The sequence below is a fragment of the Rattus norvegicus genome, chromosome 3 (assembly GCF_021556685.1).
Source record: "Rattus norvegicus strain SHRSP/BbbUtx chromosome 3, alternate assembly SHRSP_T2T, whole genome shotgun sequence".
Lineage (NCBI taxonomy): Eukaryota > Metazoa > Chordata > Mammalia > Rodentia > Muridae > Rattus > Rattus norvegicus.
Window position 1 is genome coordinate 65,635,912 of NC_141536.1, and position 19,405 is coordinate 65,655,316.

At 35.4% G+C, this 19,405-nt stretch overlaps 1 long non-coding RNA gene across 7 annotated transcripts in view; it reads left to right on the forward strand.

Moving 5' to 3' along the window:
- LOC120101446 (uncharacterized) overlaps positions 1-19,405 on the forward strand; it is a 97,400-nt gene that overhangs the window by 17,857 nt on the left and 60,138 nt on the right. For 2 of the 7 annotated variants that reach the window (XR_015684456.1, XR_015684453.1), the window contains exons 2-4: positions 2,022-2,138; positions 9,210-9,332; positions 9,646-9,726. This is a non-coding gene — a long non-coding RNA (uncharacterized LOC120101446). Of the gene's footprint in view, positions 1-2,021; positions 2,139-4,096; positions 5,918-9,209; positions 9,333-9,634; positions 9,727-10,356; positions 11,001-19,405 lie in introns of those variants that run through there. The other 5 variants (XR_015684455.1, XR_015684454.1, XR_015684458.1 and 2 more) reach the window with 5 other exon arrangements.

The following is a 19,405-nucleotide window of genomic DNA, read 5'->3' on the forward strand; positions in this document are numbered from 1 at the left end:
ACTCAAACTAATAGAAGAAAAACTAGGGAAGCATCTGGAACACATGGGCACTGGAAAAAATTTCCTGAACAAAACACCAATGGCTTATGCTCTAAGATCAAGAATCGACAAATGGGATCTCATAAAACTGCAAAGCTTCTGTAAGGCAAAGGACACTGTGGTTAGGACAAAACGGCAACCAACAGATTGGGAAAAGATCTTTACCAATCCTACAACAGATAGAGGCCTTATTTCCAAAATATACAAAGAACTCAAGAAGTTAGACCGCAGGGAAACAAATAACCCTATTAAAAAATGGGGTTCAGAGCTAAACAAAGAATTCACAGCTGAGGAATGCCGAATGGCTGAGAAACACCTAAAGAAATGTTCAACATCTTTAGTCATAAGGGAAATGCAAATCAAAACAACCCTGAGATTTCACCTCACACCAGTGCGATTGGCTAAGATCAAAAACTCAGGTGACAGCAGATGCTGGCGAGGATGTGGAGAAAGAGGAACACTCCTCCATTGTTGGTGGGATTGCAGACTGGTAAAACCATTCTGGAAATCAGTCTGGAGGTTCCTCAGAAAATTGGACATTGAACTGCCTGATGATCCAGCTATACCTCTCTTGGGCATATACCCAAAAGATGCCTCAACATATAAAAGAGACACGTGCTCCACTATGTTCATCGCAGCCTTATTTATAATAACCAGAAAATGGAAAGAACCCAGATGCCCTTCAACAGAGGAATGGATACAGAAAATGTGGTACATCTACACAATGGAATATTACTCAGCTATCAAAAACAACGAGTTTATGAAATTCGTAGGCAAATGGTTGGAAGTGGAAAATATCATCCTGAGTGAGCTAACCCAATCACAGAAAGACATACATGGTATGCACTCATTGATAAGTGGCTATTAGCCCAAATGCTTGAATTACCCTAGATCCCTAGAACAAACGAAACTCAAGACGGATGATGAAAATGTGAATGCTTCACTCCTTCTTTAAATGAGGAAAAAGAATACCCTTGGCAGGGAAGGGAGAGGCAAAGATTAAAACAGAGACTGAAGGAACACCCATTCAGAGCCTGCCCCACATGTGGCCCATACATATACAGCCACCCAATTAGACAAGATGGATGAAGCAGAGAAGTGCAGACCGACAGGAGCCGGATGTAGATCGCTCCTGAGAGACACAGCCAGAATACAGCAAATATAGAGGCGAATGCCAGCAGCAAACCACTGAACTGAGAATAGGTCCCCTATTGAAGGAATCAGAGAAAGAACTGGAAGAGCTTGAAGGGGCTCGAGACCCCAAAAGTACAACAATGCCAAGCAACCAGAGCTTCCAGGGACTAAGCCACTACCTAAAGACTATACATGGACTGACCCTGGACTCTGACCCCATAGGTAGCAATGAATATCCTAGTAAGAGCACCAGTGGAAGGGGAAGCCCTGGGTCCTGCTAAGACTGAACCCACAGTGAACTAGTCTATGGGGGGAGGGCAGCAATGGGGGGAGGGTTGGGAGGGGAACACCCATAAGGAAGGGGAGGGGGGAGGGGGATGTTTGCCCGGAAACCGGGAAAGGGAATAACACTCGAAATGTATATAAGAAATACTCAAGTTAATAAAAAAAAAGACATAGTTGTTTTAACTGCTATGAATTTTATGAACATTAAGTAAATATGTGGTGGGGTTGGTGTTTAGTGGAGTTTATGAATGTGTAAACATGGAATATGTGAAATTACTAATTAATAAAGCTCATTTTACTGGTAAAAAAAAAAAAAAGAAAGATACAGGTCTCCTTACTCTTTGGTGTGCGTTAATTTTGTTTCAATTGTCATAAGTGCTTAAGAAATACAAAAATAGCTTTGTATTTTTTTTAAATGCCTGTAATTCCCATCGAATCAAAGTATGTCCTTAATTTTACATTTCCAGAAGTACCTATACAGTTAAGCATATACAACCAAGTCAAGAAGTCAAAGAAAATAAAGGATTTTACTTTACCTAATCACAACTGTATCTCCCAAGCAGAACAGAAGCAAGATAATGTGGATGCATAATGCATCTTGGAATTCCATGACTCATGCTGACACGCCATAATATTAAGAAGAAAGAGAGAAGGTCATCGTGCAATGTATTGCTGTCAGAGTAAGTACATTTTCCAGCATTTTAAGTACTTAATTACAAGCTAAACACTGACACCTTTGTTCATGGAGGTGTATTCTGGGACCACTGTGAACTCACATTTTGATTGAATAAGCTAGAGAATGTAAGAAGTGGATTGCCACATTTATTAAGAACTAATTTTCTGTACTGGATTAGTAAGGATTCTCTCTGTTTATTAATTTGTATCCTCCTTATAAATCTTTTTGTTTGTCTTCTTTTTTACATTTGTTTGAGAAATCCTCATGAATCTTTGAACCAAAAGAAAGATGAAGGGATTATAAAGCTGCCTTTGTTATTTAAGTCAATAAAAGTTGCAGATAAAGAAAACTCCATTAAAATGGTTTCAGTGTCACTTTGTTCTTACACAAAATCACTGAGCATTAAAATTCACATATACATTTGGTGCAAAGATTTAGATAAAAATAGCAACTAATTTTCCTTTAATAAAATACTAAGTGTGATGAAGTAAACATTGCTTATTTAGTGTTTATTTCACACAGGAAATAAAGCTACTTGCAGTAACAAGTACAATGAAAATATTAAAAAAATGGTTATGTGAGGCATTAAAAGTAAAGCAAGTGTGAAGTCAGATTTATACAACAGCTATATTTGCAGGTCAGAGGTCATACTAATTAAAAGAAATAGGTTACTGTTAGCTCCATTAGATGCAAGTGAGAGTCCCAGGCAAGGCACAAAGGTACACATCTCAAATCCTAGCATTCAAGAAACCAGTTTAGGCTGCATAGTAAGTGTCAGGTCAGCCAACCCACATGGCAAAACCCTCAAAAACAAATCAGTTTTTTTGAAAATCATGATCTAATCGAAGAATCGGAATGTTATTAAGATAATCATAAACATTACGTTAATGAGAAAATACCTGCTTAGAGAACAGATAATAGAAAATAATTCTTTTTAAAAATGAAGAATGTAAGGTGTTCTGATATATAGTAAGCATACTCCTTGTAGGACGCACAATAAATACAACAATGCCATAGACCTGGCCTTTAACAATAGCATTCCTTGCAGTGAATTATTAACATTTTACGGAATCCCACAAGCATGATTGCTGGCACTGGGATAGCTTGATGGTGAAGAACAAATTCTCAGAGAGAACCCATATTTGTTTATCAAAACCCCTCTCCATTCTTGGTTCACAAGCACCTGTCACTCCGGCTCGAGATATCACAAGTCTTTGGGTTCTCTCTCTCTTTCTCTCTCTCTCTCTCTCTCTCTCTCTCTCTCTCTCTCTCTCTCTCTCTCTCTCTCTCTCTCTCTGTCTCTCTCTTCCTAAAAAAGAAAAAAACACCCTTTTGTTTTATTTCAGAAAGAGAGATTCCATTTGAGCCAAAATTAGACAGCAAATTTGTACTTATATATTCAACAAACTATGTATGTAAATTATAAAGCATCAAACTATTGTTACAGAAATTTTTGAAGAAAATTTTTGAAGAATTATCAATATTTTACATGATAGACCATAAACCATGTAACATGGCGGTTATACTGTCATTTACAGTGCTGACTGGACTGGTTCTCTGAAAAGTGCTGGGTTATGAAAGTAAAAAGCCATGGGATGTCCTTTGGATATCCTTCATTCAGAAATATGTGAATGAAGATGCAGTTTGAATGACATTTTATATTCATTAACTGTCAGTAATCATTGCTAAGAAATAGGTAAAGGGGGTAGTGTGTAAAACAATCCAAAGGAAGTTTCCTTCCACAGAGCTCTAGTCTTCTGAGCTGCATAAATTAAAATCATAAATATATGTTCAATTAATCCCTAATCTCGTTGATTTAGATAAAAATTGAGGCATGATTTTTTCAAAACTATGGTTTAACCCAACAATACTGTAAAGTAAATATATTATTTCTTGTAAACTTCATATAAGTAAAAGAGCAGAGGGTGTCAGAAGTGATAAAATGTATTTGCTCTTTTTGAGGGTCTTCTCGTTGAAGGTGGAAGAGCTCATGGGAGTTTGGCAGAAGACCCAACTCTGCAATAGCATCTTTCTCTGGGTTCGGACTCAGCACTTTTGGATGATCATTTGCGAATGCATATAATTTTTATGGTTTCTATTTTTGTTTTTGTAATGAATATGAATTAATTCTATAGTTAGGAAAACTAATAGCAACTTTTATAATTTGGAACCCTGAGAATATCTTGATGATATAATAGTATGTTTTAAGATCATTATTTGGACTTCTTAGCCTAGAAAGATTTGGAACTGAAATACTGTTTAACCTTATATAAACTTTTTTATAGAAAATGGGAAAATGATTTCATTTCTTATGTAATAAAATATCAGTATGCTACAACTACTAAAATTTCTAATGTATTATGATTATTAATAACCTTATTATCTTAGATTAAAATAGAAGAAGAGCCCATAGTTATTTAGTGATTATTGTTAAAGCAAAATTGGTGCTTTTATCATTCCCTAGAAAGTGGATAGAACTTAAGTTTTCTCCATACCTACCTTATCTTTGAGAATCCCACGTGTATCTGTAGGTCAGAGCACGTGCTCTAGTTCACATATGGTGGCTTCCATCTTGATTTGAATATCAACTTGACTAGATGAAGGAAAATTTCAAATACCACAGTGATGCATTAGTATTGAATTGCTTCAGTCGGTATTAGACTTATTTTTCTGCCATAGGGGACATTTTAGACAGTTTTACTGTTGATGGCTATAAGTGGGATGATTCAGAATAGATACATATATGGACAGAGTAGCAAAGGATCCATCCTTAGTGTATCTTCCCAATATGCAGGATTCCAAAGGATAAGAAAAGACTTGGAAAGAATATCAAGCCTTCCTTTTTCTCTTCCAAAGCCTGAATTCTCTTATCTACTCTTGTAAATCAAAGCCTCAGATTCTTTGACCACTATCCTCTTGAGTCTTGTACCTTCAGCAATAATCCTTTGGGACCCAGGCAGAGAAAGCATCCACGGATCTGTATCCTATGAGCTTGAGTTGTGAAATGTAGGTATACTGGGGTCTCAAGCTCATAGACAGCAATGGTAGGACCTTTCAGCGTACAACACCAGGGCCGACTTTCCACATACACATCCTTCTACCTATCTTTTTGGATGCTACTATTTCTCTGGGGAGTGCTGAGTATGTAACCTGACTATGAAAGGACCATCTTATGAACTCTTATTTTAGATGATGGCTTAAGATAGTACTTCCCTGCTCTCTTATAACAGAAGACAGATGAAACAAAGTCAATGAACTAGGTTTATTAACTAAATTATGATAACTCCATATGCAACTTTATGGGATATTCCTGAATATTAAATATGAAATTTGCAATGAAATTATATGTATTAAGATCTAAGTAAAAACAATTTGTATACAGATGAAATTTTGTTTTACATATTTTGTTGTTTTGTTTTACTGAGTCTGTTTAATCAGAATCTAAGAAACAGACCTTTGTTTTGAGGTTTGTTTAAAGTCTGAAATGTTGCTGTAGTGATGCTCCTTGGTCAACCTATCTGCTCACCACTGGTGTTTACTATTTTGAGATAAATGTGAATATATTGATGATATAATATGAAGTCTCTGGGAAGAATAAATAAGAAATTGGGATTATATAGATGTCACTAGGAAATATTCAAATATGTGAGGGTATAAATGTGATTTGCTTTGCTCTGCTCCTCTAGGTTCAAGACTCTTTAGTCCCTCAGTCACATTTACCAGACATGTTTGACATCTAATTGTAAAAGACAGACAAATATTTTACACAAAATAGAATTATTCAAAAAAGGAAGAAAAAAGAAAGATGTCCATGATATACAAAGAATATACTCTGCATTATATAGTTATAGCTTTTGGCTTTCCATTAACTAAGATGAATCAAAATTGTTAGGTTTCATCTCTCAGATTTGATGCTGATATAGGAAAATATTTTGGCAAATGTTTGCTTTTCTGTAATACTATAAGAGCAAAATGGAAGATCTTTTTACTGTCTAACGCAATTTCAAAGACTTTCCTCCATTTGCCCGGTATTAGATTTTATTGTTCACTGTGTTTAACTCTATGATACTATAATCTTGAAAAAATTAGCATATACCTTAGGCTGGCAGTGCCTACATATAGATAAGAGGTTGAGATTTACATGAGTCATGCCTAAATGGTATAGGGCAAATGAAAAATCACTAGCCATTAAGTTATATAGAAACATTTGAATTAGGAGTGCAAAATCACAAATGCCCCCCAGGAATCAATTCAGCAAGACCATTTTTACTTGATTTATATTATTCTTCACTTTCTGTCTCTTTTACTTATTTATAAAATGTCTTTGGTGTTTTACAATCTCCTTTAAGACTGAGGATCCTTATACAAAGTTTTTCTACATTATATTCCTTCTAGCTAATACTTAAGCATCGTCCTAGTGTTTTGTTGTCTTGATATTTTCTAACTTTCAAGAAGCATTGTATTTTCTGCAGGGTAACAAGTACCAGTAAGTTGACAGGCATTGAATTCTTAGTGTTCAGGTTATAGGTGTGTGGGGAATTGCAATAAAACTAGGAGACTCACTTTCCTTAAAATCTCATTATACAGTGTGGATGGTGGAACAAAATAAAGGACAGAATGTCATCTAGTCAATAGAACAATGGAAAAAGCCTTATACTAGACCCAAGAGAGTAGATTTTCTATTGTTTCATTAACTAGAAATATAGTATGGCACAAGCCAATAAACATCCTCTTTCTCAGTTTCCTCATCTGAAAAAGAAAAAAATTACTTCATAGTTCTATTTAAAAAGTGATTTCAATATTACATTCTTACATATAGAGATTTACTTAAAATTTAAATGTTATCATTTATATTTAAGTCATATGATACTAAAATAATAATATATACTCTTGTAGAAAACTTTTTCAATAAATTAGTATATAAAGACCAAGTCTAGAACAAGGTTTGATTGTCTCATATGTCATCTAAACCTAGTGGCAATACCTGTACAGTAAGTTATAGGATAAAAATAATTGCCACGAAGAACAATCTTTAAATAGGCAGACCACAGCTACATCAAGAAAGAGCAAGATAGAGTTTTAGTATCCATTTATATTTCTTCCAAATTCCAGAAGGAACTGTAGGAAAGGAGAGGTGAGACAACACCTACCAGCAGTTTTCTCAGATTTACTACTTCCCAAGGCCCTGGATTCCAGGACTCTTTTCCTGTGCAGATTTAAGAAAAGAATTTTAGTTACATGCTAGATTTCATTATACCATTTCCAAAGGAATCCTTGGGAGAAATTCAGACTGAAAAATAGATTTCATTTTCATTGTTAATAAGCAAAGTTAGACCCAGTTCTTGGTCAATTTCCAGATGTATTATTTTCAGGCTACATTTACCATAAACAAACACTCTACTTAGACCCAAGAATACTTCTAAGTAGCCATTATTATTAATCATGAGCAAACAGTAGAGAAATAAGAAAATGCAAATGGCAATATAACCTTTGCTCTCTTGCCACACATCCACTTCTTTGCTATGTGTTCATGTTTAGCTAATAAATATGCTTAGAAGTGGTATGGGCTTTATGTCAGTACATATATTTATAAAATAAAGAATAGCATTGCTATGTAGGACAAAGGAGATGATTGTCTACAAATCTGAAAGTTCTTGGAATTACTTATTAGACACTGAATATGGGACAAGTCCAGAGGAGCATGTGCTGTGCTTTATTTTCCCATTAGTTCTGCTGCCCGAGAAGAGCAGTCTGGATGAAATAAGGACATTGACTACTTTGACAGTCGTCTAGGTGAAATAAGGACATTGAACGCTTTGTCTCTAGTGAGGAAGCAGTCTACAGGAGAGGAGATAAAAAGAATCCTGTTCATGAATTATATTAGAGACTTTAACATCAAGATTAGTGAGCTGTTTAAATTATTATTAAAATTATTTAAAACTGCTATTAAAATTAATAAAAAATGTAGCCTTTTAGCATATCTAATCTTGCATACCTCAATAACATTTATAATTGTGTGCTCTCATGTTGAATTTAGTGATGCCAGTCAGTATTTTAGCTCTTACAGTTTATTTCATTATTTTTATTTTTGTTCATACAGGGTCTCATGTAGTCCAACCCACCATCAAATTTACTATGTGGGTTATAATGACCTAGATGATCTCTCAGGCCACCTGTCCTCTACCTACTGAGCATTGAGATGGTAGCGATGCACCACACGCTTGACTCAGATTCACTTTGTTGTTGGTTTGCTTTTCCGTGTTAATGCTCTAAAATGATTTGTTTACTCATGTCCTCTCTTTTACTACTCTCACAGTAAATGTTCTTTTTCTAGATTTGCTTTTAGCCTACAGACATAATTCTGATAATCTTGTTCGTGAAAATATTTAAGACTATAAAAAGCATTTCTAAATGCATTATTTAGATCTCCTATGGTTTATTTAGTTTCAGTGTCTTTGATATTTTATTTTTGTCTTTATCAACACCAAATTATTTAGGAGTATTTTATTGATTCTTAAATAAAACATTTGTGGAACCAAGTTGGCTCTGTTGTATTTTCTCTGTTTTTATTCACTTTTAACTTTTGTATTGTAATCAGTGAACAAAGGCAATATCATTGAAGCTATATAGAATATTATTATATTTCTCTTGTGGTTTAATATACGATCAATAACATTATTACTCATAAACACTAAGATAAAATGGCAGAAAAACAATGAAGGCCAGCACCTTAGATGTTGAAGATTGATAAGCATGATATTTAAGATGTGTGCATATCTGCATGTGTATCTGAGTATTATGTGTGTATTTGCAAGTGAAAGCCAGAGTCCAATTCAGGAATCTTTCTCTATCACTCTCCACCTTATTATTTTGAGGCAGGGTCTTTCACTGAATGTGGTTAGATTATCTGCCCAGCAAGCCCTAGGGATCCTGCTGTCTCTGACTCCCCAGCATTGGAATTATTGTAACATAAGGCTGAACATTGGTGCTGGGGATTGAACCTGGGTCCTCATGCTTCTGTGATGATCACTTTAGTAAATGAGTCATCTTTCTATTCACTGTATATTTTTTTCAGGTATGTGTACCATGATATCACCATTTCAGAACTCAGACTTTAAATCTTGTCAGGATCTTGATGTTGGTAGAAGAGTTATCGGGCTATCCACTCAGCCTTTTTGGAATTTTAAAACCATTGGAGGTAAAATCTTTCCCTCTTTTCAGCAAAAATGACTAATTACTGTAGAAAATTAGCCCGTAAATATTATCAATGATATTTTCAGCAGCATGTCTTATGTTTATAATTGACCAATCTAAGTCTGTTATATCTACTTCAAGAGAAGGAAGCTACTTAGAATATGCTGTTTTGCATCCTTTAATGAACTTTGCTCCAATAATATTTCTGTTAGTACAGCTCTATGTGTGTTTCAGTCTAGACTAACATTGGAGAAATTTCCATTAATATTTTTGTCCTGATCCTGAAAATAACTCTCTTGGTTTGAGCTTCTTGGCAGATTTCATGGATAAGAACTCAAATGCTAAGACATCAGAAGGAGGTGATCCTGGAGGCACAGGAGCACAGATGAGTAGCTATCGTGAGTATGGGTCTCAGTTTCAGTCTACTAATGGAATATGAAGCTAGGCTTGTTTTATCTACCAAATCCAGTTTCTTGTTTGGAAGTCACCTGAGAAAACATTAAGTCCTCATCCCTTTGGTGCTTCCTTGAAGCAAGCTCCAGTGAATAGATAAAAGTTTGTAGGCAAAAGGACAGTCCAGACATTTAATATGAGAAGTCAGCATGTTAAGGACTCGATGCATAAGCTTAAGGCAAACTTCTAAATGGAGCAAGACAGGAAATGCTAGAACCAGAGTCACCTGCTCTAAGGGTTCACAGAGATCTGCATATGCATGTAATGTTTAATGGATATCTATATTTGACCATCACATATGGATAGTATGTCCATGTATTTTATTCTTTTCTTGGTCGTTTTTATTGATTTTTAAGCTCATTTTTTGTCCTTACTGTTAGTTATACAAGGTGCTTTTCTTTCTAAATGTTGATGTATATCTTTTATACATGTATGTGTATACATGGGGAATATGTACATGTAAAAATGTATACAATATCAAATGTTTTATGCTGTCACCCTGCAATTTATTTCTGAGGACATGGCCTCTCTTTAAACCTTAATCTCATTGGATTCTCCTGTCTGTTTTGCCATAGCTGGACTCACAGGAGTATGCTGCCCTGCCTGAATTTTTACATGATTTTTGGAATCCTTTTCACAAATATGAGAGAAGAATTTTGTATATTTTTAGATCTTGTCTTGTTATTGTTTGAAAATGTACTTAGAAGTTTGTATTAAGAATAAGTGATGAGGACTGAGGAATTAGCTCAATGACAGTGGGTGTGTTTAATATGTACAAAGCCAATCCTAATTTTCAAGCCTTTCACCCCTCCTCTGCAAAAAGACAGACACACAGACAATAGAAGAAGAAAGGAAGGAAGGAAGGAAAGAAGGAAAGAAGGAAAGAAGGAAAGAAGGAAGAGAGGAGGAAAGGAAGAAACAATAGAGAGATGGAGGTAGGGAAGAATGGAGGAATGGAGTAAGGAACAAAAAAATCCGTGTATTTATCTTTTTCTAACATGTTTAGTTATCTGTGCATCATATGTTTTCTATTGGATTTAGTTTTTTTTTCCCGTTTATCTGGTTAAGTCCTCTTGTGGTTTCTTAAAAGGGAATATATGAATTGTAGATGTTTGAATATCTAAAAATGTCTTACTTAGTGTTATTTTTTTAGTACAACTTAGGCTGAATATAAAATTCTGATCTGAAGATATTTCCTCAGGGATGCATGATTTTGGGTAGGAAGTAAGGGATGGAGGGAAAGAGGGAAAGGGAGAGGGAGAGGGAGAGGGAGAGGGAAGGGGAGGGGGAGGGGGAGGGGGAGGGGAGAGGGAGGGGGACAGGAGAGGGAGGAGGAGGGGGAGGGGGAGGGGGAGAGGGAAAGAAACAGACAGACAGAGATGGAGGAGAGAGAGAGAGATGGAGAGATGCAGAGAGAGTTTTAGTCTCTGTGTTCAGATGTCTGAGCTCTACCTATGAATACTTATTTTGAGCATTTATGTGTGTTTTTTTCCCCTTAAGAAAATAAAATTGCTATTTGGTATCTTTCATTCTACCTATTTTTCTGTCTGTCTCTGTCTGTCTCTGTCTCTCTCCCTCTCCCTCTCCCTCTCTCTGTCCCTCTCCCTCTCCCCCCCCCCCCCTCTGGCTCCCTCTCCCTCTCTCTGTCCCTCTCTCCCTTACTTCCTACCCCACACCATACATCCCTGAGGAAATATTACCTTTCAATCAGAATTTTTCTGGCAATGCTTCTAGGAACTTGCAGGTGTTCCCTCATAAGCATTACCTCCTTAGCCTTCTTCTCTCTGTTCTGTTGATTTTCATTTCAAGAGAATTCTTTAGCTCAGCTCTGACCTTCAGCTTTGGGCATGCAGGTTTTAAAACCATTTACTGATTTCCATAATTAATGGCTCATTATCAAGATACTAGAGGGTTCCCATTTCTGAATGCAATATTTACTCACACTGCAGGGAGAGAAATAATTATAATTAATATTTCGTTCTGTCTCCTATATTAAATCCTTTGCTCAGGCAGTGCCATTTCCTCATATTGCATTGTTCTCTCTAATGGTTTGGGATTTCTGCAGTTTTGTTTTGATTCTTCATTTAAGGGTTATACTTGTAGTTTACATTTCTTATTTGTTTCTCACTTGTGACTTTTTCATTATTGCATTTGAGGATATTTTTGCTAGACTTTGGTGCATCATTTCATAAATGAGCAGGGAGATGCATAAAAGGGTTATATGTTTTGTCTTCTATACAAACTTTTGCTACCAGCCACAGATATGCCACCAGGGCAACAGGGTGTTTCAGTCTCAGTCTCTGTCTTTCTGTCTCACCCTGTCTATTTCTGTCTGTCTTTATCTCTTTCTCTTTCTGATTCTTGTTCTGTTTTAAAATCAACACAGAAGGTAACACAAAGTCAGAGAGAGAAAACATGATAACAACCATGTAAGAGTTTGACATCTTCTAGGAAACGTAGATGAGGATGAGAGAAAGTTAATCTTTTGAGTTGGGAGTCAGGCAAGTTAGGCAAGCTCAGTAGTCAAATTCTGGGAGCACTTTCCCCAATAGGTTGTTAAGAGACACTAGGAATGCCCTAAATCTTAGCAGGCAGCTTAGGGTTTAAGTCCATGTGATGAGAAGGGATCATTTAGAAGGGTGTTGAAGAGGAGTTCTCTTCTTTGAGTAAGAATTTAAAAGTGTTTAAAGCTTAGCAGCATAATTGTGAGTCAAATACTTTACTTTCTGTCTTATGGTCATTCTTTGTCACATGGAAGCTATCTTATTACCAAGGACACCTTTGACATGTATCAGAACAGATTCAGTACAGGGATGGCTACTCTTCCCATATTTAAAAATCTGACCCTGAGATCTATCATTATTTTTCAGCTTTTAGTTTTAGGGATTCCTTTAGATTGAAAAATAGGAAGTCTTTGGTTTTGTCTGAGAATGGGAAGTACACATTGGCAATACCAAAATGATTTTATTGGTCACTGATCAAACCATTTGTAAAATGGTTTGACCATCAACCATTCTGTTAGTGTCAGAGGATGTTACTGTACTGGGAATCATATGTCCCCCTGACATGGCATGTAGCAACTGTTTCCATTAGAAAGTGTGTTATTAGTCATGGATCATGATATTTTTTAACAGAAGAAGTCACCACGTTGGAATGCATTCTGATGTTCCAAATGGTCTTTGAGAAGCAGCTGGTTGCAGATAAATCTTTCATTCTCCTTCTTTTTGCCAAGTATCCAGCATCATTGTCATAATTTGCTTGACATAGCCTAAGAAGAGAGAATATATGAGGAAGAGCATCTGCCTGTCTGTTATGTTTATATTTTGTTAGGTGGCAGTGCCATTCACCCCAATCATCTTCCTCTCACTGGTACATGATGACTCAGCACTGAGAAAGTCATCTCACCCACTTATGTGCCACAGCTCCTGTAAGCCACTATGAAGTTCTATAAACTTCTCCTTTCTTTTATTCAATCTTACTTCCTTTTTATAAAGAATCACTTACTTTGTGATACTGGCAGACAAAATATTAAAATAAATCACAGGTACTAAATTTATTATGTTTGTCTTAGTTTTAACTACAAAGACAATGCAATCTTAAAGGGGAGTCTTAACAAAGGGGTTGCCTAGCTCCGACTGGCCTGTGAGCATGCCTTTATGGGATTATTTTAATTTTTAGTTGATAAAGTAGTGCCTGGCCCACTATGGGTAGCAGCGTTATGTGATAAGACAGCATAAAATGACTAGGTATGACTGTTTCTGAATGAATCAGCAAGCTGCAAGTCCTCAGAGATTCTGTTTCAAGTTCTGGCTTAAATTCCTTCCCTGACTTTCCTCAAGGATGGACTGTAACTTCTACACTGAAATGAACCCTCCCTCCACAAGTTGTTCTTGGCTAGAGTGAATTATCACAGCAATAAAGGTAAAACTAGGCTAATGTTGTCTATATAACATTTGATTATAGATATATTTAAAATATTGTTTGGCCTACTGAGGAAGATATTTATTTATTCATATTCATGTGGGAATTTTAGGCTTTACAAGGATATTCCATTTATTCTCTTTCTTCAACTGAGTAGCTTTCTTCCTAGTCCTAGTAAATTAATGCATGCATTTAATTTTACTTTTTTTCTAGTAATTAACAGGCATTTGAAATGTACTTTTTGTCAGGATTGATATATGTTTTTCACATGATTATTAAATTTCACAAGTTAAAAATTAATTGTTAAGATTTGGATTACCAGAATTTGTTTTATATATGTGATATGAGACAGGAATCCTATATCAGTATTTGAAAAGGCCAAGTTCTCCAATATAATCGATTGATAATCTATTGCCTTCTTTTTGATTAACATTCATTCAGTTAAAATGCTATTGCTTTGAGAGCCCTCATTCATTACCTCTGCATCTATAGATCAGATTCTTGTAGAAAGGAACCATTAATCTGAGATGGCTCTTCTTTCACACACTCTGGTTTTCTTCACCTCCTGAGATGAGTGATGATCAAGACAATAAAAACCACAGATAAAGCTCCAGGGTTCCAGAAATAGAGCAGTAAGGAGATAAAGTGGGTGATGGATATTTCATGCCTCTCTTTTAATCTTTCAACTAAGTAGTAACCGTTGATTCCCTTTTTTGGGGAGGGGGAAGCTCTATGCTGTGCTATTCCGCACATGTTGTATGCTTTATGTGGGCACTGTGAAGGCATTGCTCATCATGCTTTGGTTCACTGAATATGACATCTAAGTTTGCAATTGTAGATTCTCACTTCCAGGGTGGAAAGTGGAGTGAAGGAAGCAACTTGACTGAAAATGGTAATTGCAGTGTACTCTTAATGAGGACACTGGTTTACTGCCATTACCTTTACAATAGCAGTAGTCTCCTGAGACAATGATTGTCTCGAGTGATTAAGCTGGCTTGGATAAACACCTTAACTAAAGACAGCCAGCTGCTCTGTGTCATGCCTACCTTCCAGGCTGAGCCATATCCATCACAGCTGTGAAATACCAAAAGTTTGGAACTCTTCATGCTGTTCATTATCCTACCAGAGAATGAATAGTAGCCCAGCTGCTCCTTTTCCTAATCTGTTCTCTCCTCTGCTACTTTTTCATTCTTTCCCCTGTTGTTAATCCTAAAAGCGCTTCTTCATAAAGTTCTTTCTTGGTTGCAATTTCCTCTTAGACTCTATTACTTACAGACATTAACCAACAATCGAATATTTGGATACTGTTTTAGAGGCATTAAGCCTGAAAGCTGGTTATAATAGAAAACTATATTTGTTAGTATGTTACTATGCTGATACTGTAATTCCTATCAAGTTTTCATATCATTCTGACAATATCAGTTCAAGTTACCACAATGTGTGATCTCAATTTTATCCTTTCAGACATATGTTTATGGTACATACATGTGTGTATATGTATTTGTGTGTGTGTGTGTGTTTAAAGATCATATAATATCTACTTGAATGAAATATGTCCTCTGTAAGAAAAAAATCCATATTCTCACATGTCAATAAATGTTCTTAAAATATTCAGGTCAGATTTATTTTACTCCGGTGCCAAAATATCTATTATTGATTTAATTACATCAGTAGTCATTACCTGTGACTCAGTATTTTACTATAAATATTTTAAATAAAATTAGAATAAGTCCCTCATCTAATTATAATGTTAATTGAATAATTTTAACATTATTATCCAAATAGGTAATATTTGCAGCGCTTATGAAAAAAATTACAAAATCTGCAACTAATTTAATCTTATTGAATCCTTCCCCATCTAATATTTATCCTTTAAGTTTTTACTATCATTTATAAATTATATAAAATTTAGCAGGTGTACTAGTGACATACTATACATAAATCAAGTATACTTTGCTTGTCTTCAATTCCTATTATTATAAATGCAACCCTCCCAGTGCTACCTTCTAGACTGCCTTCTTTCAGGTATTATCTTTACTGTTTTTTCTCCTTCTTTTGTAAGTTATTATCGTTACATGTGTACATACATTAAAATACATAAATATAACATGGTGAATCAAATTAACACCATATATTTATATATTATATATAAATATATATATATATTTAGGGCTGTACACTAGGTATTTGAAAACCAATTAGGGAACTCATCTATAAGGTAAACCAATTCTCCGTCTCTCAGAAATCATTGATAGCCCATAACTCTACATCTAGGTCTGGTGCCTTGTGAAATTTCTTCCAGTCACATTAATATGTAAATTAGTGTTGCTAGTGTTGACATGTTCCTTAGATTACCCTATTGTTAAGTTTTAATTAGAGCGCCTTTCTTCCCCGCCCCCAGGCTGGAATGCGTGATTTATTAAGCACAAGATTTTCGAACATTGAATGATGGTTGATCAATAACACTATACCTGACTTTAAGTTCTACAACAGTACCACAGTGGCAAAATCAGAATGCTCTTGGTACAAAAACAAAGATACAACAATAATTTTTGACATTAATTTTTTAACAACAGTGTCAAATTATACACTGAAGAAAAATATCCTCTTCAGAATCAGAGAAAGAACTGGAAGAGCTTGAAGGGGCTCGAGACCCCTTATGAACAACAATGCCAAGCAACCAGAGCCTCCAGGGACTAAGCCACTACCTAAAGACTATACATGGATTGACCCTGGACTCTGACCTCATAGGTAGCATTGAATATCCTAGTAAGATCATCAGTGGAAGGGGAAGCCCTGGGTCCTGCTAAGACTGAACGTGATTGTTGGGGGGAGGGCGGCAATGGGGGGAGGATGGGGAGGGGAACACCCATAACGAAAGGGAGGGGGAGGGATTAGGGGGATGTTGGCCAGTAAACTGGGAAAGCGAATAACACTCGAAATGTAAATAAGAAATACTCAAGTTAAAAAAAAATAAAATAAAAAAAAATATCGCCCCGCTAAACATTACCAAAAAGGGAGGAAACATGTTAATAAAATGCTAAAAATTAATAAAATGAAATAATTATACACACACACAAGCAAAGACAAGAACACATAGCTGAAGAAATAGCAACAATAGTTAACCAATGGTATTACGTAAGTATTAAAAATAAATTTGCACAGCAACCAAAACAACCAAATACCATCATAAATATTGAGAGACAAATCTAATTTTTAATCGAAATATGGATTGACATTTGGTATAGAAGGTCTGGGGAGATGGGTCATTGTCCCAGCTTGAATTTCAGCACTCACATAAAAAGATAGGGGCATCTGTAATCTGTTTCTTGTCATATACAGAAGACACAACCCTACACAAATGCCCTGGTCCTTTGGCTCTTATAATCTTCCTTCTCTTCTAATATATTTTCTGACCTTAGGTGGTACAGGAACTATATTTCAGATCTATCAATTGGTGTCAGTTGATACCAATTGATATCACTATCATTAAAATCAACACACTTCCCCCGTAGTGGCTAGTACACATTCTTCAATCAGAATAGAGGTTTCCGTGTAATCTTTCCCTTACTCTCAAAACTCATGAGGGTGAACCTACTTGTATTGTACTTGCCATCTTTGTCTCTCAATCAATTATAATTGCCTTTTAAACTTCTTGTCTCTACTTTCCCACTAACTAAGGAAACAGACTTGTATTCATTGTTGTCATGCTAATGTCTGTGACAGTGGAGAAAATATGGTATGTGTTCCCCAGATACCTCTTCTAGGACTGTACGAATAGAGGAATAAAAGGAAAAAAAAGAAGGTTATTTGAAAGAATAATGATTATTTTGTCATAGGTCATTTGAGTTTGTGGGTACAAGGATAACCTTGAAACAAATATCTTCAGGGGTACCATGGATGGCAGCAAGTGAAAGCTAGCTTCTTAGTAGCGAAGAGATTCTGAAGTGTAGTATGAGGTACTATAGAAATAAAAGACATAGAAGGAACATATTAAAGCAGTGGCCTGTAAGGCTAGTAAAGACATGACTGCTTCACTTTCTTTGATGCTTTCTGTATTTTATTTCAGAAGCAATTCTCAAGCTGATTTTATATTGGGGTTATGCATTTACTTCAGCAATAATTCAAGAACAATAACATCAAAAAGTAATAATTAAAGGAGAAGAGCAACAAAGAAAATTAAAACAAAATTGTCTTTGTTCTTCCTTGGAAGAATGTCAAATAGAAGACTCAGGTGTCTATGGGCTCTGAGTAGGTGCACAATTTCAGATGTTTGACAAATAGTCTTCATGGTAGGGAGGAAAAAAGCAGGGTCTCAACATGTATTCTCCCTGTGAATCAAGTTTGACTGAGTTTTCCTGATGCAAATTGCACAATAATGAGTGCATAGCCATATTTTTTAGCATGTTTCTATTCCAATATCAGTGTTTTAAACTAAGTTTTGTTTACAAATATTGAAAAATGTGTATTAGTTCTTTTGGAATTGCTTGTAAATGCTTATAAACTTAATATTTTGGGCACTCTCTGTTCCAATACTATTCACTATTTATTCTTTCAATAGGTATGATGCTTTTAAGATAGTTTTAAGGGGTTGGGGATTTTGCTCAGTGGTAGAGCGCTTGCCTAGCATGCGCAAGGTTCTGGGTTCGGTCCCCAGCTCCAAAAAAAAAAAAAAACCAAAGATAGTTTTAAAACTTTTCTAATATTTTAGATTTTTACCAGTCTATGGGATGGTACCTATTTGTTCATAAACTTTAATTAGGATATTCATAATCAATTTATTATTTCAACAAAAAATAAATATTTTAATTCTTATCCGAGTTATTGCAAAAGTTTGGACTTAATCATGGGAATAGTGATTTTAGTTTTTTAAGTACATCTCTTATCTATGATTCAATGAAAAATAGTTAAAGATTTTTCTGTTAGAGACGTAGGAAGGGAAAAAAATGACAAGTTACAAATTAAAAACTCAGTTCTAAGAAAATGGGCAGCATTTCTTCAATATTAGGTCAAATGATTACTCAGAACATAAATTATCAGCCAAATACAGCAATAATTTTACATAAGTCTTTCATTCTTAGTATTTATTAGTTATACTAAATATAGATTTCACTGTGACATTTTTATATTTGTGCATAATGATCTTTGCTTAAGTCTCCATTATTTTCTTCATCTATTTTAACTATTTTCCCTATATATAGTATGTTTGAATGAGTCATGGTCTCAGATATTATACCTTCCTTTGGTTTTAGAATTTTTTTGCTGAGAGGTATGATTTTATTTCGATTCTGTAAATAATTTGGTACCTCTTGCTTTTAGCTTTCAGTTACTTCTCTGTTCTATAAACTTAGCATTTTCCCCTATAATGGGATGTAGAAATGCTTTTTCTTAGTCACATCTACTTGGGATTTTAAATTATATTTGTGGTTGGATGTACACATCTTTCTTTAGACTTGGAATATTCTCTGATTACATTGTATAAATAGGGGTTGGGGGTTTAGCTCAGTGGTAGAGCACTTGCTAGCCTGGGTTCGGTCCCCAGCTCTGAAAAAAAGAAAAGAAAAGAAAAATAAATAAAGTGTATAAATACATTTGTATGCCTTTAGTTTATATGTCACCTATAGAGGTCACTGCACCTTTCCCAACCACCAGGGAAATGATCCAGGTGAAGTAAAAATGAAACTTGGGTCATCATGGCTTAGC